This window comes from Macaca fascicularis, chromosome 10, assembly GCF_037993035.2.
Source record: "Macaca fascicularis isolate 582-1 chromosome 10, T2T-MFA8v1.1".
Lineage (NCBI taxonomy): Eukaryota > Metazoa > Chordata > Mammalia > Primates > Cercopithecidae > Macaca > Macaca fascicularis.
Window position 1 is genome coordinate 15,524,730 of NC_088384.1, and position 23,232 is coordinate 15,547,961.

At 46.7% G+C, this 23,232-nt stretch overlaps 1 long non-coding RNA gene across 1 annotated transcript; it reads left to right on the forward strand.

The window, feature by feature from the left end:
• Nucleotides 1–19,268: 19,268 nt before the first annotated feature.
• On the forward strand, nt 19,269–22,574 carry LOC135965431 (uncharacterized). The gene is made up of 2 exons (XR_010578362.1): nt 19,269–19,348; nt 21,632–22,574. It is a non-coding gene; the product is annotated as an uncharacterized lncRNA (long non-coding RNA).
• Nucleotides 22,575–23,232: the final 658 nt, after the last annotated feature.

Here is a 23,232-nt window from a genome sequence, read left to right on the forward strand (position 1 = left end):
TGCAGATACAGGTCTGGTCGTGCAGATGTTAAGATTGCTTAGTTTAAATGCTCTGGGATTGCAACTATTTTTAGGCCTAATGATGGTATGGCTCACGGATATAGGACATCTTCTGATGAAATTAGCATATGAATTAATATTTCTATAGGGAGAATTACTCAACCGTCAACTTCAAGTAGCCACAGCTCTCTTGATTTTGTGGGAATTATGTAGGAGTCAAAACTTAGGTCTTCATAATCTGTATATTTGTAGCTTCAACATCATTGATGCCCTATAGTTTTGACAGTAAGGGAAAGGTTATTAATTTCATCTATTATGTATTAGAACACATAATGATGGGAGAACAATTAAGATACTAGCAAGTAACATAGTTCATATTGTCTCTACTTCTTGGGCATCGATAGTGCTTGTGCAAGTTAATTTGTTAGTATCAGGGAAGTAATATAAAGTACTAATGAACTAATTAAGAAAATGATCATGGCCAGGTGCGGTGGTGGCTCACGCCTGTAATCCCAGCACTTTGGGAGGCCGAGGCGGGCGGATCACCTAAGGTTGGGAGTTCAAGACCAGCCTGATCAAGATGGAAAAACCCTGTCTCTACTAAAAATACAAAATTAGCTGGGCATGGTGGCATATGCCTGTAATTCCAGCAACGCGGGAGGCTGAGGTAGGAGAATCACTTGAACCCGGTAGGCGGAGCTTGCATTGAGCCAGGATTGTGCCATTGCACTCCAACCTGGGCAACAGGAGTCAAGAGTGAAACTCCATCTCAAAAAAAAAGAAAAAGAAAGAAAAAAGAAAATGATCACATGAGTGTGGTCAGGGAAATGAAGAAGTTCTTCCTTCTGTGATAGGTGACATAGCATCTTGGAAGCCTTGTTTAAATGGATATACCAAAAAGATATAAATAATTTTAACGTGTAAGTTGACTTTGACAAAGTTATGTAATTATTTTTACTAATATATTTTAATTGAGAAAGTCATAGTGATTATGAAGCTGGTTTGGAACCAGTTTTAGGAGGTTTGATTCCTTCCTCTCTCGTCTAGGATTTTATGTAAGCTGGTTCTTCGTACGTGTGGTATGGTGGTCTGCAACCACAGAGTCATTTGAGGTTTGTAGTTGATAATTCAGCTACTAAAACTTCTTCTTTTGAAATGGTCATAAAAACATATTGGTATGATTGCTGTTAGTGAGATAAATGAACTCATAGACAAGACAGTGTTTCACGTTGTATATGCGTCGGGAAAACCAGAGTATTGTAGAGACTTTCGGAATAATCCAAGGAAGTGCGGTGGGGATAAGGTTGAGTTTACACCTGGAAAGATAGTAATACAGTGAAAATAAGGAAGGAGACCACTACTACTCCTGCTGCCCTCCTTCCCCCACCTTGCCTAGTTCACAAGAGGGAGGAAAGAGAGAAAGAAACAAAAGTAAGATAAATAGCCAGACAACCTTGGCACCACCACCCAGCCCTAGGAGTTAAAAAAAAAGTAATAACAATAACATCAACCCCAACCTACACTACTTGTGTTATCTGTAAATCCCAGACACTGTATGAAAAAAAAGCATTGTAAAACCTTTTGTTCTGTTAGCTGATGCATGTGGGCCCCAGTCACATTTCCCACGCTTGCTCGATTTATCACGACCCTTTCACGTGGACCCCTTAAAGTCGTAAGCCTTTAAAAAGGCCAAGTATTTATTTTTCAGGGAGCTCAGCTCTTAAGACGCGAGTCTGCCAATGCTCCCGGCCGAATAAAAAACCTCTTCCTTCTTTAATCCGGTGTCTAAGGAGTTTTGTCTGCAGCTCATCCTGCTACAAAAAGAGCTTAGCTCAGATTCAGTCTAGTGTGTAGCCTGAGAATAGGGGGAATCCGTGCATCCTTGGTTCAGTAATGACCTTAGTTAAGTGTTATTGTTTTCACTTAGGAGGTTACCTTTGGTAAAGAAGTTAAAAAGCCAGAAATATCAGCTGTAGGTCCTGGCTAAAATCTGATAAGGAGGAATTTGTGTGGAGTCCTAGCAAGGTAAGTAAGCAACAACAAGGAAACGGCCCCAGGTGGGGGATAGCAATAGTTCTAAGAGACAGCTGATCACAGACAACCGACTAGCATGACATCGTGCTCCCAAATGCCTCACTCTGCATGGAACCCCAGCTGCACCTTGTTCCGCAGGTAGCCCCTCCAGCACAACCCTATAAAATTCCCTTCAGCCCCTGCCACTTTGCAGACGTCCCTTCTTTGCTGTGCTGACCATTGCACTTTTGCACTTTGTACTTTCTCTAATAAACCTGCTTTTCTTTACCCATGATTGTCTTGGGCAAATTATCTTACTGTCCACAATGTTGGTCCCAGCCAGTCACACCTGTGACAAAAGATAGGACGTGTTTTTGGTAAAAACGTTATAAGAAGGCACAGGAATGTGGGTTTTGTTAAAATAAAAATAAAAATAATTGGCTGGGCGTGCTAGCTCATGCCTGTAATCCAAGCACTTTGGGAGGCCAAGGTGGGTGGATCACGAGGTCAGGAGATGGAGACCATCTTTAGTAGACATGGAGAAACCACATCTCTACTGAAAATACAAAAAATCAGCCAGGTGTGGTGGCACGCCCCTGTAGTCCCAGCTACTCAGGAGGCTGAGGCAGGAGTGTGTAAGTCCTCATAAACTCACCTACTCACCAAACTGGACTTATTCGAGTCATTCCTTGGTCTCATGGTTCCTTTCCCACTTTGGGGGCAAGTTCCTGTCTCAAGTTTGTCTGAAGAGTGGTAAAGGTGATGGTGATGATGTCAGTAGACAAATGTCAGCCCTGCTTGGGGCCAGGGTACACTGAGAGACCAGTGACATTCCAATGAAACTCCAAATTCTGTACTGGACAAGTCATTGATTTGTGAAGAAAAATAAAAGGAGGCTGGACACAGTGGCTCAGGCCTGAAATCCTGGCATTTTGGGAGGCCGAGGTGGGTGAATCACCTGAGGTCAGTAGTTGGAGACCAGCCAGGACAACATAGTGAAACCCCTTCTCTACTAAAAATACAAAACTTAGCTAGGCATGTGGTGGGCACCTGTAATCTTAGCTACTAAGGAGGCTGAGGCATGCGGATTGCTTGAACTCAAGAGGTGGAGGCTGCAGTGAGCCAAGATGGCGCCACTGCACTCCAGCCTGGGAGACAGAGCGAGACTCCATCCCCACCCCACAAACAAAAACAAAAACAAAAACAAAACAAAAACAAAAAACAAAAAACAAAACAAAACAAAAAAACAAAACAAAACAAAACAAAAAAAAAACAAGCAAAAGAAAAGCAAAACCAGGTGCCAGGAACACTTTGTGGTGCATTGAGGAGACGGACCAGCCTGCAGTCAAGAGACCCCGCCTCTCTGAGCCTCAGTTTCCTCATCAGCTGGGAAAGGGAGGCTGGACAAGATGATACCAGGTCCACCTGGCTCTCTCCTCTTGTGTTCTGGAGTCTTGGGTTCAAGCAACACTGACCTATGTGTGTTCCTTTGTGATGCTGATGGATGGGCTCCCCTAGGCTCTGGGTGTCTGACTTCACTTCCTCATGATCCTTCTTCCAGGGACTCAGGGAGCGAGGCCTCCATGGCCCCTTCTGCTCGCTCTTCTGGTCGGTCATTTCTCTGCGACCCCAGTGCCCAGTGGCCCCTGAGGCACTCAGGGAAAGGTTGTAGACATCTGGCTCTGCCCGAGTGCAGGCATGGTCCCCATCTAGCAGCCAGGGCCCACGAATGACATGGGTCACACAAGGCTGACTAAGATCAGAGGGGCCTGTGTGTAGGTTGAGAGAAAGTCCATGAGAAATAGAGGAACAGAGAGAGGCAGCCAGACAGCAAACACCCTCATCCAGTCAGCCCTCTCATTTCACTCAGACTCCTGCAAAAGCTTCCAGAATGGTCTTCCCTGTTGCACAGCCCTTGCCGCTATCCCAGCCCATCCTCCACACTGGGCCAGTTTGACTCGTAAGAACATAGATTTCTTTAAGCACCTGCTTCCATGTCTTCAATGGGTTCCTACTACTCTTAGCACAAAAGCCCGGAGCCTTCATGCTGTCTAATGTAGGCTGCTGTGGCCTGAGTTCCCCTGAAGGGAGAGCCCTAGGCAAGGCTCCCATGCAGAGGATTTCTTTGGGAAGTGATTCTAGGAGCAGGACTGGGAGACTGAGAGGAATGACCCAGAGAAGGACAGAAGGCTGATGTCTGGAGAAATTCTTGATAGGGTCACCCATGTGGGCGATTGGAGACCTCCTGAGGAGTCTTCAAGGAGTGTCCTCAGAATGTTCCTCTACAGGGAGGAGAGAGGGAGGCCTGTAACCACTGCTCCTGTCCCCCATGGGCTTGTCCCAGTGGGCATTAATTATCTGTATTTCCATGTATAGAGCCTGTTGGCACCTTGGCTGGAGCCCAGAGCAGGGGCAAGAGATACAGAATGCACAAAATCACCCCAGAACCTCTCCTAAGTCACTCATAAATTGCACCCAGGGCCTCCTTAGTCCTTTTTTGTGTGGCATCCTGCAGAACACTTGCCTCAGTCCCTGTAACTCTCCATCAGCCAAGGTTTCCCTGACCTTCGGTTGGTTGGTCTATTTCTTCCTGATGAAGTCAAAAGAGCCATGGCTACTGGCTTGTCTAACACCCCAACAATGTGTTTCATTTGTTTGTCAATTCTTTTCACACATTTCACTTCGGCTTTGAATGTTTCTGGCACTGAGTAATTTACTTCTTCAGTGATCCATCCACCATTTGCCCTGACACTTAGAGTTGAAATGCCATCATGCTACCTGCATTTGATGCGATTCCACTGTACTGCTAGTATCGGTTAAAAATTTTTCAGTTGCGCCAGGCGCGGTGGCTCAAGCCTGTAATCCCAGCACTTTGGGAGGCCGAGACAGGCGGATCACAAGGTCAGGAGATCGAGACCATCCTGGCTAACATGGTGAAACCCCATCTCTACTAAAAAATACAATAACTAGCCGGGCGCGATGGCGGGCGCCTGTAATCCCAGCTACCTGGGAGGCTGAGGCAGGAGAATGGTGTAAACCCGGGAGACGGAGCTTGCAGTGAGCTGAGATCCGGCCACTGCACTCCAGCCTGGGTGACAGAGCGAGACTCCATCTCAAAAAAAAAAAAAAAAAAAAAAATTCAGTTGCAAGCAACAGAAACAGAATCTAGCCGTCTTAAACAAAATAGAAGATTCATTGAATGAGAACTAGGGCAGTTCAGAAGACGGAAGGAAGAACAAAATCTACAGATTTCGGAAGGACAGGAGCAGACCATTACCAACATCAGGAAAGCACGGTTTGCCCTTTCAGGGCTCTGCCCGTACCTGGCTTAGCTCCACACGCTTTGATTCCTGGTGTCTCTGATTAAAGTTTCACATTCTCAGTAGACAGAATAGCTTAGGTCAGTGACTCTTCTTGATCTAATCAGTGAGGCTATGGTATCAGGAATGGGGATGGGTAACAGAGACACAAACCCTAATGGGAAGCCTCTGGCCAAACAGCCACCTGAATTTGTGCTTATTGTATACAGTCAATCGCTTGCTACCGCACACACACTCTCCTTCTCATACAAACAAAAAGAACTCTCCTTATCTGTTATGAATCCAGTCATCCCAAGGAAAAAGACAAATGCACTTGCCTCTTCTCCAACGAGAGCCACCCACAGCATCTCCACCTTCTGCATGCTGAAGTTATGCCACAGGAGGAGGGCCTCAGTACACTGTCAATTTTTCTTTTGGTCCATTGGCAGCTTCTATCTCAGCATTCTGTGCGTGTGTATTTGTAGAAAATAAACAGGTAAGGTCAAGGCTACAACAACCACTGACCGTTGCTGCCACCGTCACAAGTCTTTAATTGTTCCACTCAATGTTCTTCTTACTTATGGGCAAAGTCATTCTCATGGGGTCTAAGCTCCTTGATGGTCTGGCCTCAGTAAGGTGGTGAAATTTCCTATTCACCTTTACACTAATACTCTAATACTTTAGAGTATTACAAGGAGTAATCGTAGGGGATCCCTTGATTCCCCCTGTCCTGCTGTGTAATAATAACATAAGCTTCCCTGGATGATCATGATCCATGATTATATCCAACCCTGTGACATCATGGCTATCCCTATATCAGGTAGCATGAGAAGCCAGCTATGGTCACTTCTGAAACTACTTTTATCAGCCTTGAGGGAGGAACTCCAACCTTAGATACTGAAACTTCCAGATCCAAAAGTCTGTGAGTTAGGGGTATGTATGGTAAACAAAATTTTTGAAAGTGGCTTATTGTGCGTAACCATAGAGCTATTACCCTCATCTTAACCTCTTACTCCCCAGCTCCATACATTCTGGCTATCACAGGAAATGGGGTAAATTCTGGGTATGAATTCAAAACATACCACATCCTAAGGGCAGCTCCCAGCCTCTGATATGGAGCTGAGTCCCCTTTGGGCCATTTCCATGGGACCTAAGGCTGTCATTTCCGGGGTTCAGATTCACTGGGTGCCAAGTGGTCAACCTTGATGAGTGGGGTCCGTGTTGCGTGGTTACATAGAGCTCCATATTAGGCACTTGATTACTGAGCCCATTCTGAAAATGTCAGGCTGCCTGGGGAACAGAGGAGATTTGAGCCTTAAAGGGTGACTTCTTCCCTTGTTTATTAACAGCCTCTGGGCCAGGCATGGTGACTCACGCTTGTAATCCCAGCACTTTGGGAGACCGAGGCGGGTGGATCACTTGAAGTCAGGAGTTGGAGACCAGCCTGGTCAACATGGTGAAACCCTATTTCTACTAAAAATACAAAAACTAGCCACCAGACATGGTGGCGGGCACCTGTAATCCCAGCTACTTTGGAGGCTGAGGCACGAGAATCGCTTGAACCTGGGAGGCGGAGGTTGCAGTGAGCCGAGATCGTACCTCTGTATTCCAACCTGGGCGATACAGTGAGACTCCGTCTCAAAAAAAAAAAAAAAAAAAAAAAGAGTCCTTTTTGATGGTGGACATCTTCCAATGAGCACTCACATGGCACAGATTTTTTTTAGTTCTACCCTTGTTCTGAAAGTTCTATCCATGTTCCTCTTCCCTAAAAATCGTTGTCACCAAGCCTCCAGATTTATTCCTTCTACGATGCTGAACTTCCAGCTAATTCATCAGCTGTTCCCAGGAAACAATGCAGATCCTGGTCCGAGGACGCTGCTCCTTCCAGGCAGCATGGACTGGGAGGTGTGCTCCATTGCTCTTCAGGAACCGTCCTTGAGAGGCGTTCCACAGCAGGCCAGGCCTGGCGGGAGCAAGTGGGCCAGGCGGAAAGCACAGCAGAATTTGAGAGACGCTGAGTACTCATAACTCTGTGTAAGCACCTGAATTCAGCTCTCATGGTCTTTTCTCAGCTGTCAGTCATTTATCTCTATTTAGTCATTTTGCGAATTGGAGTTAGCTTCCTTCCCTCTACACTCAAAGACAGCATGTCAACATTTTAGGCCTCTGGATGGAATGAACTTGTTTCCTGGAGGGAGCTGATTGGCATCTATTCGCCTCTTCCTAGTTTTGTGGGGTTTCCCAGCATGTGGAGTCATAGAGGAAGACTGGTCCCACCTCCTTCATAATGCCCAAGAGAATAGATGACTCTCTGTCAACCCCCACCCTGGCATCCAGGGCTTCTGGACAGGACTTAGGCTGGCTAATTGGCTGCTTCCACATGGGATCCTGAATCTGGAGCAAGTGAGGCAAAGCCCAGGATGCTTAGAACCCATTCTCAGTGACGGCAGAAGGACTGCACAGGGGGCAAATAGAGACAGTGGGGGGACCGAGTCCTGCACCTGCAAAGATGATGTCCGCACACGGCGGGGCAGCGCTGTGGACGCATCACTCCTCACAAAGCAGGGCTTTTGTGCTCGCAGCCTTCAATACCATGTCGCGGTCTTGGCTTCTGTTTATCTTCCAAGCCAATCTCCAGCCTCCTATGCACATGGAGTTCTTCTGGTATCATTCCAGTGAATTTCATGTTGTTTTCTGCCCTAAAAAAACAGTTGGTACCTCTGCTTGACCAAGAAACCTGATTAATACAGACTGAGAGCTGCAGACTGTGTTTATTTGTTTCATTAACAAGAACAACTTAGGAATGGCAGCTTCCATTGATGAGCTTCCTACTTTGTTCTCCTGATGGAAAACAGACAGTTGTTTCCCTGTTGAAGACTAGCCACCCTGGAGAGGTGAACAGGTGAGTCACAGGAGTCACTGCTTCTGCTCCCTTTAAACATTGATGATGGCAGAAATCTCTGTAACTCCCTCTCTAACTCCTTCATGAATTTGGTGTTGACTTTGATTAAAATATTTAGGCAGGTGTGTAAAACCAATGGCCTCCACTGGTGTATGTCACTGAAATAGTCCCCGTTTGTGGGTCTGGGTGAGCAATCTGCAACTTCCAAGAGTATTCATTGCAGTTATCCACCCAGGGATTTAAAAAATGATGACCAGGTGAGGGTGGGGCCCTGATGGACTTAATCAAAGATAAACGAATATAGATATTCACTAATTACTTCTGCCCTGTAATCTCCCCCTCTGACCCAGGCCTGAGAATTGGGTGACAAGCAGGGACTAGCCAGCATGATGACCTGTAACAGGTATCCACTCACCAGATTGGGGGTTTTGCAAAGTCAGTGGACTGTCTCCCAGCTCTGTTTTGGAACCTCGTTCCTGTCAAATGTCCCTGAGCCCTGATCATGCGTCCTCCTGGTGCCTGACCTGGCGCCTGCACTCTCTTCTCTTCCGGCGGTTACCTGCCTCCCCCACAGTCGACCTCTTGGAATTTCTCCCACCCTAAAGAGACCAGGGTCCCAGCCCCTCCCCTATTATAGAGAGTTCCTGGTTATCCACCGACTCTTCTCCTTAAAGGAGCAGGAAATCTTTTGGGCCCTGGCAGGAAACGGTGTGTGCAGGAAGTGCTTCAGAAATCAAATCAAGCATTTCAGCCTTCTACACACTTTGAGTCCTCTTTCTTCTTCATCATGCCAACTAATTTCTGGCTTTTTATGTCACAAAGAAGTAATCAGCATTTAGTTGAGGGTGGCATGGGCAACCCTGGGCACAGCTGGAATCCCAGCCTGCTGCTGGAGCAAACCGTGCCAGCTGAGGATGACCATGGCAAGGAATCCAAATGATGATTCCCCATCCTTGCAGACCTCCCTCAGCCCCCAACCATGCAAATAAATGGTCTCCGGCTCTTTGGACTTTGATGATGAGCTCTTTCTCCTGATGCAGCATCTCACTCCTTTCCATTCTGCAGTTCACTCTCAAGGCCATAATGACTTGAACACTGGCTGTCTAGAAACAGAGAGGCGGGCAGTGGCAGACAGGAACAGAGGTGGAGCATCTTCCTCCATCAGGAGCTGCACCTCGGAAGTGTCCTTAGATGTGGCTTGGAATTGGGATCCTTCCATTCCCCTCAGGTATCCCTATTGCAATTTTCTGAATACATCTTGTGTTAGGCTAAATAACAGCCCCCCACAGATGTGGATGTCCTAACCATGGGACTTGTGATTTATGTCACCTTCTAGCATAAAAGGGACCTCGCAGGTGTGATCCAGTCAAGGATCTGGAGATGGGAGGTTATCTGGGATGATCTGGGTGGGCCCAAGGTATCCACAAGGGTCCTTATCAGGCAGAGACAGTAGGGTAAGAGGGAGAAAAGGAGATGTGATGATAGAAGGGGAGAGAGACTGAGAGATCAGAGGATGCTACAAGGCTGGCTTGAAAATGAAGGGAGAAGCCAGGAGCTGAGGACAGCAGGTGCCTCTAAAAGCTGGAAAAGGCAAGCGAATGGCTTCTCCCAGAGCCTCCCCAAGGAGCAAAGCCCTGCCCACGCCTTGATTTTAGGACTCTACTGGAAAAGCACAACTTTGTGTTGGTTTAAGCCACGGTGTCTGTGGGGCTTTGTGACAGCAGGAGAGGAACCAGCACACCACTCTCTCCCCATCAGGGCCCTCCCGTGCGCTTAGAAGATCTAGTGAGGATGAAATGCATCACGTAACCAGAAACCTATAGAAACAGTTTCTGAATTTGCTTTTCGTAGGAGAGTCAGCCAAAAATATCAACAGCCACAATTTATTGGACGCCTTCAGGAAAAATGTCAAAGCCAGGCATTCGTCCAAAGTGAGTGGTCCTGCTTCACGTCCCGGCACTCCTTGTCCCCTTTCCACCAGCTGACAGCAGGTGCTCCCCAGAATGAGGCGGGTGAGGAGGGTTCACCATTGCTCTCCACCTCTCAACACAAAAGATGATTCCACCTGTACCAATTATCCTGGGGGTTTGTGGTCTGCAACCAGCCCTTTGGTGCCAATTTTTCTATTAGGCAGGACCCTTTGGATGCAAGCAGAACATAGCAAAGCAAAACCAAGACAAAAGCAAATGCAAAAACAAAACAAATGAAAAATCTTTACAAATCTCGCTATCTCAAGAGTAGAGGCATATATTTGAGTGATCCAGAGAGAAAGCTCACAGAATTAGAGAAATCCATGGGTGTGTGTGTGCGTGCACATTTTTTAAAAACAGGCTTAGGGAAGACCAGGGACCCAGAAAGCCTCGGGTCTCTCAGCGGTAGGGAACCAGCTACTCTACAGGCCTCAGCTCCACTGCCTGCTGCCTCCAAGGGTTTTCTTTCAGGTACTCCAATTTCCAGGGGAGAGACACGGATGGGCCCCAGGGGACGTTTGAGACGTTGGTCATGGCTAGGGGACAGAGTAAAGAAGGGACTGTCACACGAGGGGAACATAAGCTGAGCAGGCTGGCCTCCTAACCGGGGCCTTTTAGAAGCCCCCTCCTCATCCCAGTGGGAGCAGTGGGGGAAGGGAGCCTCCACCTCCTGCCCACCTCCCTTACTAGTACCTCCCTAGCTGTTCTCTGCAGAGCCAGGCTCTGGAGTCATGGGGGCTGCAGTGTCCTGGTGGGCGGAGTGCCTGAGCCTTAAAAGCCCCACCTGTGCTTCTCACTCCCTACTTCGTGATTGAGAAGCAGATTAAGGCTTTCCCCTTCCCCATCAAGGTATTTTTTTTACTTCCTTCTTTCTTTATCAGACCCCACCTGGTGTCCCTTCTCTCCTCCTCTCCCGCTCCATTCACCTGCTCTCTGTCTCAGGTCTCTACCAGCGTCTGGCATCTAGGGAGGCTGGCGCGCTGTCCTGGTCCCACGGCTGATTGGAGAAATCCTGTGGCTCCAGCTTTTTAGATGCTGGTGGGGAGGAGCCTCACCTCCCTTCCAGGCCTGCTTTTCACCCCAGGACTCATTAGGAGAATTTCTGCACTATAATTGGAAGATAATTCATCGCATGTTTTCCCTATTGTAATAAGCGAGCCCCTTCTTTCTTTCTTTGTGCCTGGTGACCACAGCAGGAAGGCAGGAGGGTGACTGCAGATTCCCAGGAACAAAGCTGCTCCCAGAACCCCCAAATAGTAGGGTGACTCTTAGGATGAGAAATGCATATCCATGAGCCAGGATTTGGGAACCAGGGGATGACGTGGCCATCCAGGGCTCGTACTGAGGGTGCAGCAGCCAGGACTGAGGCAAAGGCAGATGTCTGATGATTGCAAAACGAGATGATTTCTATTCAGTTCAGTTCTACGTGAGGCTCTACTCAAAAGAGGTGATGTTGTTATTCAGGCTTCCTAATCTTTGGTGAGTGAAACAATTGTTGATTCCCACAGCTTGTTTTTTTCTTGCCAGCTTTCTCCCATCATGTAATAGACAAAAACCTTGAACTGGGAAATCCCTGTGGTGCTCCACAAGAGCGAGGCACCCTCAGGTGTGAGATTTGGAGCCTTTTCAATGGTTAGACTCGGCCTAAGCAGCAATAGATCAGTCACTCCAAATTCTCTCCTTTGTCTACTTTTAATGTCGTCCTCCATCAAGGAAGGAACCAGATGGGGGCCAACCTTTCAGACTGATGTCCAGGGGATGCTGGAGCTGCCTTTCCCAGCACACAGTGTCAACACGGATCTGGAGAGGTCGTGTGCTGACCTCCAGGGGGTACCCCAGGGAATGGTGGGATGTGAGAGTGACAGACCAGGAGAACGGGGGCCTTTATCGGTCAAGTGCTGTTCTATCCCCACCATCTTTTAGCTAGTGAATAATCTCAGGGGGATTATCAAAAGCCTAGAAGCGAAGAAGCATTTAAAAAGTCCGTATCTAGGAATCTGGTTGATCAGAGGATCAGGGAGGGATAAGATTGGCTGAAAGACAGATTTCGGGCTTACCATCAGAAAAGAATCACTGGGAAAATCTAATATTGGTACATGGGGGAAAAGCAACACGTGGATTGAATGAGGGGATTTCCTGAGAAGAAAACGTGAGGTATGCAAGCCAGACAGCACAGAGTGACAAAAATCCAGCCACCCACCTCAAACTCCTCTTGAGCTGAGATCCAGCTGCCACTGAAGCAACACAAAAAAAATCAGCCGGGCATGGCAGCACACGCCTGAAATCCCAGTTACTTGGGAGGCTGAGGCAGGAGAATCGCTTGAACCTGGGAGGTGGAGGTTGTAGTGAGTCAAGATCGTGCCACTGCACTCCAACCTGGATGACAGAGCAAGACTCTGTCTCAAAAAAAAAAAAAAAAAATATATATATATATATATATAGATATAGATATAGATATAGATATAGATATAGATAGATAGACAGATAGATAGATATGCATTTTCAGGAAATTAACAAATGGTGTTTTCAGATATTTATGATTTCTGATGCTTTTCATTTGTTTCTGGTGATTTGACTTTCCCTTTAGCATCATTTCTTTTTTAGCCGAGGAATTTGCTTTCTTCACTTATTTTTGTCTCCTTTTATTTGTTCTTATTTCAATAGTTTTTGGGGTACAGGTGGTTTTGGTTGCAGTAAGATGAGTTTTTAAGTGGTGATTTCTGGTATCTTGGCGCATCTGTCACCTGAGTAATATATGCTGTACCCTATATGTAGGTTTCATCCCTCACTCGCCTCCTAATCTTTCCCCTGAGTCCCCAGAGTCTATTGTATCAGTCTTTTTGTTTGTTTGTTTTGAGACGGAGTTTCACTGTTGTTGCCTAGGCTGGAGTGCAATGGGCGCCATTTCGGCTCACCACAACCTCCACCTCCCGGATTCAAGTGATTCTCCTGCCTCAGCATCCCGAGTAGCTGGGATTACAGGCATGCGCCACCACGCCCGGCTAATTTTGTATTTTTAGTAGACAGGGGGTTTCTCCATGTTGGTCAGGCTGGTCTTGAACTCCCAACGTCAGGTGATCCGTCCGCCTTGGCCTCCCAAACTGCTGGGATTACAGGCGTGAGCCACCATGCCCGGCTCATTGTATCATTCTTATAACTTTGCGCCCTCATAACTTAGCTCCTACTTATAAATGAGAACATACGATATATTTTTTTCCATTTCTGAGTTACTTCACTTAGAATCATGGCCTCCAGCTGTATCCAAGTTGCTGCAAAAGACATTATTTTGTTCTTTTTTATGGCTGAGTAGTATTCAATGACGTATATGTACCACATTTTCTTTATCCACTCATTGGTTGATTGGCACTTAGGTTGATTCCATGTCTTTACAATTTTGAATTGTGCTGCTGTAGACATGTGTGTGCATGTGTCTTTCATACAGTGACTTATTTTCCTCTGGGTAGATACCCAGTAGTGGGATTGCTGGATAAAATACTAGTTCTACTTTTGGTTCTTTAAGGAATCTCCATATTGTTTTCCATAGTGGTTGTACTAATTTACATTCTTACCAGCAATGTAAAAGTGTTCCCTTTTCATTTCATCATGCCAACGTTTATTGTTTTTTGACTTTTTAATTATGGCCATTCTTGCAGTTGTAAGGTGGTATCTCATTATGGTTTTAATTTGTTTTTCCCTGATGATTAGTGATGTTGAGCATTTTTTCATGTTTGTTGGCCATTTGTATATCTTTGTTTAAAAAATGTATATTCATTTCCTTTGCCCACTTTTTGACTTGCATATGTTAAACCATCCCTGCATTCCTTAGATGAAACCCACTTGATCATGACGTATTATGTTTTTGATGTGCTGTTGGATTCGGTTAGCTAGCATTTTGTTGAGGATTTTTGCATCTATGTTCATCAGCAATATTGCTCCGTAGTTTTTTTTTTTTTTTTTAATGGGGTCTCGCTCTATTGCACAGGTTGGAGTGCAGTGGCACAATCTCGGCTCACTGCAACCCCTGCCTCCCGGGGTCAAGCGATTCTCCTCATAGTTTTTTTTTGTTGTTGTTGTTATGTCCTTTCCTTGTTTTGCTATTAGGGTGATACTGGCATCATAGAATGATTTAGGGAGGATTCCCTGTTTCTCTATCTTTTGGAATAGTTTCAGTAGGATTAGTACCAATTCTTTGAATATCTGGTGGAATTCAGTTGTGAATCCATCTTGTCCCGGACATTTTTTTGTTGACAATTTTTTTTTTTTTTTTTGAGACGGAGTCTCGCTCTGTCACCCAGGCTGGAGTGCAGTGGCCGGATCTCAGCTCACTGCAAGCTCCGCCTCCCGGGTTTATGCCATTCTCCTGCCTCAGCCTCCCGAGTAGCTGGGACTACAGGCGCCCACCACCTCGCCCGGCTAGTTTTTTTGTATTTTTAGTAGAGACGGGGTTTCACCATGTTAGCCAGGATGGTCTCGATCTCCTGACCTTGTGATCCACCCGTCTCGGCCTCCCAAAGTGCTGGGATTACAGGCTTGAGCCACCGCGCCCGGCCTTGTTGACAATTTTTCATTTTATTTCAATTTTTATTTTAGGTTTAGTGGTACATGTTAAGGTTTGTTACATAGATAAATACATGTCACAGGGGTTTGTTGTACATATTATTACATCACCCAGGTATTAAGCTCAGTACCCAATAGTTATTTTTTCTGCTCCTCTCCCCCTCCCACCCTTCCCACTCAAGTAGACCCTAGTATCTGTTGTTTCCTTCTTTGTGTTCATAACTTTTTTTTTTTTTTTTTTTTGGTTTATGAGACAGAGTCTCACTCTGTCACCCAGGCTGGAGTGCAGTGGAGCAATCTTGGCTCACTGCACCCTCCACTTCCCGGGTTCAAGCAATTCTTCTGCCTTAGCCTCCCCAGCTAATTTTTAGTAGAGATGAGGTTTCACCATGTTGGTCAGGCAATCTCAAGCTCCTGACCTCAAGTGATCCACCCGCCTTGGCCTCCCAAAGTGCTGAGATTATAGGCGTGAGCCACCACACCTGGCCTTTGCGTTCATAAGTGCTTATCATTTAGCTCCCACTAATAAGGGAGAACATGTAGTATTTGGTTTTTCTCTTCCTGCATTAGTTTGCTAAGGATGACAGCCTCCAGCTCCATCTATGTTCCCACAAAAGATATGATCTTGTTCTTTTTTATGGCTGTATGATATTCCATGGTGTACATGTACCACATTTTTTTAATCCAGTCTGTCATTGATGGGCATTTAGGTTGATTTCATGTGTTTGCTATTGTGAACATGCTGCAATGAACATTGAAGTGCACTTGCCTTTACAGTAGAATGCTTTATATTCCTCTGATTATATACCCAGTAATGGGATTGCTGGATTGAATAGTAGTTCTTTTAACTATTTGAGGAATCACCATACAGCTTTTCACAATGGTTGAACTAATTTACACTCTCTGCCAAGACTCCACATAGTTCTATCTGTCAGACTGAAGACTGAAGGCCCTGGTGGAGTGGGTTCACAAGGAGTTCTCCTGACCCAAAGGGTTGCAAAGACCTGAGGGAGAAGCATGGTTTCCCAGGATGGCTCATTCAGTCACCACTTCCCTGGGCAGGGGAGGATTCCTTTGCTCTGTGTTGCTCCTAGGTGGCTCATTGTCCTATCTTGCTTTTCTTGATTTTTGGGTCAAGCTGTTTCCTTGATTAATCCCAGTGCAAGTACCTGAAGGTTTCAGTTGAAGGTGTTGTATTTACTTGCCCCTCCTGTTCCTCTCTGTGAGAGCCACACACCCTAGGGGCTTCCCCTAGTCAGCCGTCTTGGCCTCTCTCTGGCCATGTTCGTATTACTGGTTCAATCTCACTTCTTGTTATTGGTCTGTTCAGGGTTTCTATTTCTTCCTAATTGAATCTAGGAGGGTGGTATATTTCCAGGAACGTATCCATTTCCTCATTTCCTCTAGATTTTCTTTTTCTTTTCCTTTCTTTTTCTTTCTTTCTTTTCTTCTTTCTTTCTTTTTTTTTCTTTCTTTATTTTTTTTCTTTCTTTCTTTATTTTTTTCTTTCTTTCTTTTTTTTTTTTTTTTTTTTCCTGAGACAGAGTTTCACTCTTGTTGCCCAGGCTGGAGTGCAATGGCACGATCCTGGCTCAATGCCCTCCCTCCCTCCTGACAGGATCTCACTCTGTCACCCATGCTAGAGTATGGTGGTGCAATCTCCACTCACTGCAGCCTCTACTTCCTGGGCTCAAGGGATCCTCCCATCTCCACCTACTGAGTTGCTGGGAATACAGTTGTGTACCACCCCACCTGGCTACTTTTTTGTATTTCTTGTAGAGACATGGTCTTGCCATGTTGCCCACGCTGCTCTTGAACTCCTAGACTCAAGTGATCTGCCTGCCTCAGCCTCCCAAAATGGCAGCTTCTTCTTCTTCTTCTCTTCTTCTCTTCCTCTCTTCCTCTCTTTCTCTCTTCATCTTCCTCCTCCTCCTCTTCCTCCTCCTCCTCCTCTTCTTCTTCTTCCCCTTCTTCTTCCTCTTCCTCTTCTTCTTCTTCCTCTTCCTCCTCCTCCTCCTCTTCTTCTTCTTCTTCTTCTTCTTCTTCTTCTTCTTCTTCTTCTTCTTCTTCTTCTTCTTCCTCTTCCTCTTCCTCTTCTTCTTCGAAACGGACTCTTGCTCTGTCGCCCAGGCTGGAGTGCAGTGGCATGATCTCAGCTCACTGCAACCTCTGCCTTCTGGACACAGGCGATTCTCCCACCTCAGCCTCCCAAGTAGCTGGGACTACAGGTATTCGCCACCACTGCTGGCTAATTTTTGTATTTTTTGCAGAGACAGGGTTTTGTCATGTTCCCAGGCTGGTCTTGAACTCCTGAGCTCAAGAAATTCACCCATCTTAGACTCTCAAAGTGTTGGAATTACAGACGTGAGCCTGGTCCAAAGTGGCATACACTTCTTTATCATCTGTTTCTTTTGAGGAGGGACAGAATTGTTATCTTGTCATGTAGGTAGGGAAACTAAGGCAAAGACAGAGATAAGGGCTTGCTCAAGATCACACGAGTCAGTGAAGAAACTAAGGCTCGAAAACACGTTCAGGGAAGCTCCTGACAAACTGACTCTCTAGCAGGTAACAACCATACATTCTGTACAAAATACATAACAATGACTTCAGGGCTTGAGAGAATAAACAGAGGCAGGAAGACTTTGAGAGGAGTCACAGTAAAAAGGAAACAATGGGCACAGGTGACTTCTCCATTTTTTAGCTTTTTGTTCAGGGCACCTGAACATGTAGTCATGGCACTGCCCAAAGTAGCTAAAACTCTGACAGAAAGGTCACTATCTTCTGGCCTGAGGAAACCAGAGGACAGAGGTCAGGGCAACCACCACTGCTGGAGAGGAAGGGGAAATTGTTAAGGGAGTTACCCAAAGAAGGGAAACTCTAAATCCTATGTATAATCTTGACACCAGCATCAGACTGATCCTGAACCACACACGCATGAAGCACACTAGAAGTTGTCTGAGGCCAGGCGCAGTGGCTCATGCCTGTAATGCCAGCACTTTGGGAGGCCAAGGCAGGTGAATCACAAGATCGGGAGTGCCAGACCAGCCTGGCCAACATGGTGAAACCCCATCTCTACTAAAAATACAAAAATTAGTTGAGCGTGGTGGCAGGTGCTTTAATTTCTATTTTCATTTAAAAAGCAACTCACCTCTGCCTATTTGAGTCCAGGCCTTGCACAGGGCACTGGGACTATGAGGTGCTTGAGAAACCCACAATCTCATAAAGAAAGATAGACAAGAAAAGAGGGCATGAGGCTGGATTTAAGCACTCCCAGGTTGCCGTGGAATCCCTGCGCTGGTGACAGTCAATGCTACAGGAAGGATCTGGTGGGTTTCTCAGAGATTGCTTGATTTGGACTTTGGATGACCTAGTGTATTAGTCCATTTTCACCCTGCTATAAAGAAATTCCCTGAGACTGGGTAATTTATAAAAGAAAGAGGTTTTACCGGGAGCAGTGGCTCATACCTGTAATCCCTGCAATTTGGGAAACCAAGGCAGGTGGGTCACCTGAAGTCAGGAGTTTGAGACCAGCCTGGCCAACATGATGAAACATGTTGGGATAAACAAGAAACCCACAGAGACTTTTTCACCAAGGCCAGCACGTTTGATAGGTCTGCATCTCACCTCTGAGGATCACGAAGTGTGTGTGAGCCGCGTCCCAGCAGGGAGGCACTGATGCTCACAAGGATTCTGAAACCTCTGTGTGCTGTTAGGAAATGCTCTTGATCCATGAGTCTCCAACATTGCCAACCCGTCCAGCAAGAAGGGGAGAGATCTCATAGCAGGGGGCTTGACTAAATTTGAAGAGTCGGGAAAGTGACATTTCGGTTAAGACTTTTTTTTTCTTTGAGACAGGATCTCGCCCTGTTGCCCAGGCTGGAGTGCAGTGACTCAATCCTGACTCACAGCAATCTTGACTCACGGGTACAAGCGATTCTCCTGCCTCAACCTCCCCAGTAGCTGGGAGTACAGGTGCCCGCCACCACGCCCAGCTAATTTTTGTATTTTTAGTAGAGACAAGGTTCCACCATGTTGGCCAGGCTGGTCTCAAACTCCTGACCTCAAGTGATGCACCCGCCTCAACCTCCCAAAGTGTTGGGATTACAGGCGTGAGCCATTGCACCCGGCCTCAGCTAAGTCTTCAAGGTCGGCCAAGGGATGAAGAAGGTTGGGGAGAAGAGTGGTGATGAGGGGATCCCAGCTGCAGGTCGCATATTCAAAGGCTTGTGGCTGGGAGGGAGGTCCAGAGAAGAACTGAGTTCTAGAATCTGAAAGAAAGCCAGCATGGGTCAGAATGGAAACGGACCAGACCACAGTGTCAGCCACTCAAGCTCCCCCAGCCAGGCCTCCTGCTGAATTTTGAGGGCTGCAGTAAAAAAGCGGGCACACAGCCAGCCCTGTGTGTTGCCAGCAGCCTCGCAGGGCCAGGAGGTGGCGCTGTTGGCACACATATTGTGCTGTTGGCGCTGCGCAGCCGCAGCCCGGGACCTTGGAGGATAGGTGGTCCGAGCTGCTGCTTCTGACGTCAGCAGTAACAGAGGCACAAAGCAGGAGCAGGAGGAGTAAATGTCTGTACCAGGAAAGAGCCAAGCTGAGGACACTTTACAGTAAGTGAATAGGTTCAGGAATCCAGCAGATCCGGAGGGGTGGAGCCAGGGAAATACTACTCTGTGACAGTTTTGCTCATGAAGTGGAATGCCGGGAAAACACAGCTTCTGGACGGGCGCAGTGGCTCACTCCCGTAATCCCAGCACTTTGGGTGGCTCGGGCAGGCGGATCCCTTGAGGTCGGGAGTTCGAGATCAGCGTGGTCAACGTGATGAAACCACGTCTCTGTATTTTTAGTAAATACAGAAATTAGGCAGGCGTGGTGGTGCGCTCCTGTAATCCCAACTACTCGGGAGGCTGAGGGAGGAGAATTCGCTTGAACCGGGGAGGCGAGTCAGCCGAGATCTTGCCGAGGCGCAATCAGCCCAGATCATGCCACTGGACTCCAGCCTGGGTGACAGAGCAAAGAGCTCCGTCTCAAAAAAAAACAAAAAAACAACAAAAAAAACCACGGCGTCCAGGCAGCTCCACCTTCCATCCTGTGACTGCCACATTCTAGCGGGACTGTCTTGTTTGACTGCAGAACGGAATTGCCCCGGGGTCAGTCTGGGTCTGGGTCCACATGAGAAAGGCGCCCAGTGTTCCTCTGGCCCCAGCCCTGCACATTGACCTAGGATGGGTGGCCCTCCATACCAGGACCCCTGGCTCCTCCTCATTCCCCTCTGGCTCCTCCCTTCCTCCCACCGCCGTGCTGAGCTTCCATCCCTCTGCTCTGGGCAGTAGTTTTCAAAAGCACTGTGGTGGTAGTCACTGGGGCTGTTGGCCACATTTGTCTGGCTTTTCCCGTTTCCAAATGCACGGTGGGATTATTCTTCCTGGTCTCCTTATGGTTGGGTGGGAATATGTAACCAGTTCTGGACAAAAGAGTTTTGTATGGAAATAATATGTGTCATTTCTAAGCCACAGCAATGAATGCTGATATAAGACCCTTTTCCTCTACTGTGGCAACCAGCAATCTTCCAGAAAGTGGTTACTCCATGATCCTGAGTCCAGGAGGGAAGACAACCGGAGCAGAGCTGCACCTGCCCCATGATGGACATGTAGCATGAGCAAGAAGTAGCCTTTGCTGTTGTGAACCACTGAGATCAGGGGCTTGTTTTTTGGTAGTTTTTGTTTGTTTGGTTGGTTTGGGGGTTTTTTGTTTTGTTCTTTGTCTTTGTTTGTTTGTTTGTTTGTTTGTTTGTTTTGAGACAGAGTTTCGCTCTAGTTGCCCAGGCTGGAGTGCAATGGCACGATCTTGGCTCACTGCAAGCTCCACCTCCTAGGTTCAAGCGATTCTCCTGCCTCAGCCTCCCGAGCAGCTGGGATTACAGGCATGCACTACCATGCCCAACTAATTTTGAATTTTTAGTAGAGACGGGGTTTCCCTGTGTTGGTCAGGCTGGTCTTGAACTCCTGACCTCAGGTGATCCGCCTGCCTCGACCTCCCAAAGTGCTGGGATTACGGGCGTAAGCCACCGTGCCCGGCCTTGGGGCTTGTTTTTTACTGCAGCATAACCTAGACTATCCTGGCTGATATAAGCAAAGCTCCTGGAAACCGGGGAGCTGTTTGTAGAGCACTATGAAAGGTACATAGCTTTAATTCCTTAAATAAACTAGAATCGTCATTAACAATGAGTATCACTTATTGACCAGGAGTGGTGGCTCACAACTGTAAAATCCCTGCACTTTGGGAGGCCAAGGCAGGCGGATCACCTGAGGTCAGAAGTTCAAGACCAGCCTGGCCAACATGGTGAAACCCCGTCTCTACTAAAAATACAAAAATTAGCCAGGCATGGTGGTGCGCACCTGTAATCCCAGCTACTCAGAAAGCTGAGGCAGGAGAATCGCTTGAACCTGGGAGGTGGAGGTTGCAGTGAGCCAAGATTGTACCACTGCATTCCAGCCTGGGTGACAGAGCAAGATTCTGTCTCAAAAAAAAAAAAAAAAAAAAAAAATCAATGAGTGTCACTTATTGAGCACCTACTATGTGTCAGGTATTATATGAGGTATACTAGGTTTTTTGGCAAATGTTTTCTCATTAATCCCCATCCTAGCACAGGGATTTGGCAATACTGGCCTATTCAGTATGATCAGTCTCAGGCAGTGAAACTCAGGGAGACGGACTCAAGGTCATGACCATAGTCTCTAAGTGGTGGAATTAAGATTCAAATGTAAGGGTCTCGGTCACCCAAATTCTCATTCTTTCCACCCCTAAGCTGTTATCATATAAAAAGCAGGACTAGGCATACCAAAGGGGGGAGAAAAACCCAAACATTTTAACAAGAAATTATCTCTTACCAGGAAAAACATTAACATCTGCCGTTTTTCTAAATTGAATGTGGAAGATGATCCTGACAGGCTGAAAAAAGACGCTTGCTCTCTGGTGTGATGTTTGACAAGGGAATCTTCTTTCATTTTCTCCTCTGATGAACCTCTCTACCAGATAAGCCGCAGCAGGAACCAAACGTTTAAGAAAAATGGAAAGACATTATTTTGTCCATCACTTAACATTTTTATTAACAAGTTGGGAGATAGCCTGCATGAATGCATCTGTGAATGGCCCGAAGTCTCACTGCCCCAGGATGACTTTGGGGAAGGAAGACCCAAGCAGCCCACTGTCCCTTGCTGTCCCACCTGCCTCAGTCCTCCTGTCCTTCTCTCCCTTCTGACCTGCAAACTAACCTTGAGGACTCACATCAACCATCACTGCATTGGAAGCCCTCTGTGATGGTTAATATCGAGTGTCAGCTTGATGGGATTGGCGGATGCAAAGTATCGTTCCTGGGTGTGTCTGTGAGGGCGTGGCCAAAGGAGATTAACATTTGAGTCAGTGGGCTGGGAGAGGCAGACCCACCCTCGGTCGGGGTGAGCACTATCTAATCAGCTGCCAACACGGCTAGAATTAAGCAGGCAGAAGAACGTGGAAGGACTAGACTTGCTGAGTCTTCCAGCCTTCACTCCCTTCCATGGTCTTTCTCCCGTGCTGGATGCTCCCTGCCCTCGAACATCAGACTCCAAGTTCTTCAGCTTTTGGACTCTTGGACCTACACCATTGGTTTGCCAGGGGCTCTCAGGCCTTCGGCCACAGACTAAAAGCTGTGCTGTCAGCTTCCCTACTTTTGAGATTTTGGGACTCCGGCTGGCTTCCTTGCTCATCAGTTTGTAAACAGCTTGTTGTGGGACTTCACCTTGTGTTTGTGTCAGTCAATACTCCTTAATAAACTCCCCTGCATATATACATCTATCCTACTAGTTCTGTCTCTCTAGAGAACCTTAACTAATACAACTTCCCTTTCCTGCCAGGCTGGGCTCCCCTCTGCCTCATTCTCTTGCCCTGTTATCCAGGCTAGAGTATAGTGGCACCATCATAGCTCCCTGCAGCCTTGACCTCCCAGGCTCAAGTGATTTTCCTGCCTCCGCCTCTGCCGTAGCTAGGACTACAGGCATATGCCAACATGCCCAGCTAAGTTTTTTAATTTTTTGTAGAGATGGGGTCTTGCTATGTTGGCCAGGCTGGTCTTGAACTCCTCCCACCTTGGGATTACAAATCCCAAAGCTCTGGGATTACAGGCGTGAACCACCATACCTGGCCTCATTCTATTTTTTTAAATTAACATTTTTATTGGTATTTGTACAAAGTAATCCAGAGAGATCCCATGTACCCTTTACTCAGTTTCCGTTAATAGTAACATCTTGCAAAAATGCTAAATGTCGGCATATAAATTAAGCATTTAAATGTCACATATGCAAAGACACAAAGAATTAATACCCAACTGGCCAGTTTTCTCCTTTGGGGTTATAGGCTGCTAATTGTATTTTATTGTACCAAATGCAGCTTTAGCCTCTTCAATATCACCACCAAGATATTGGCATTGATATAATCAAGATATAGAATATTTCTA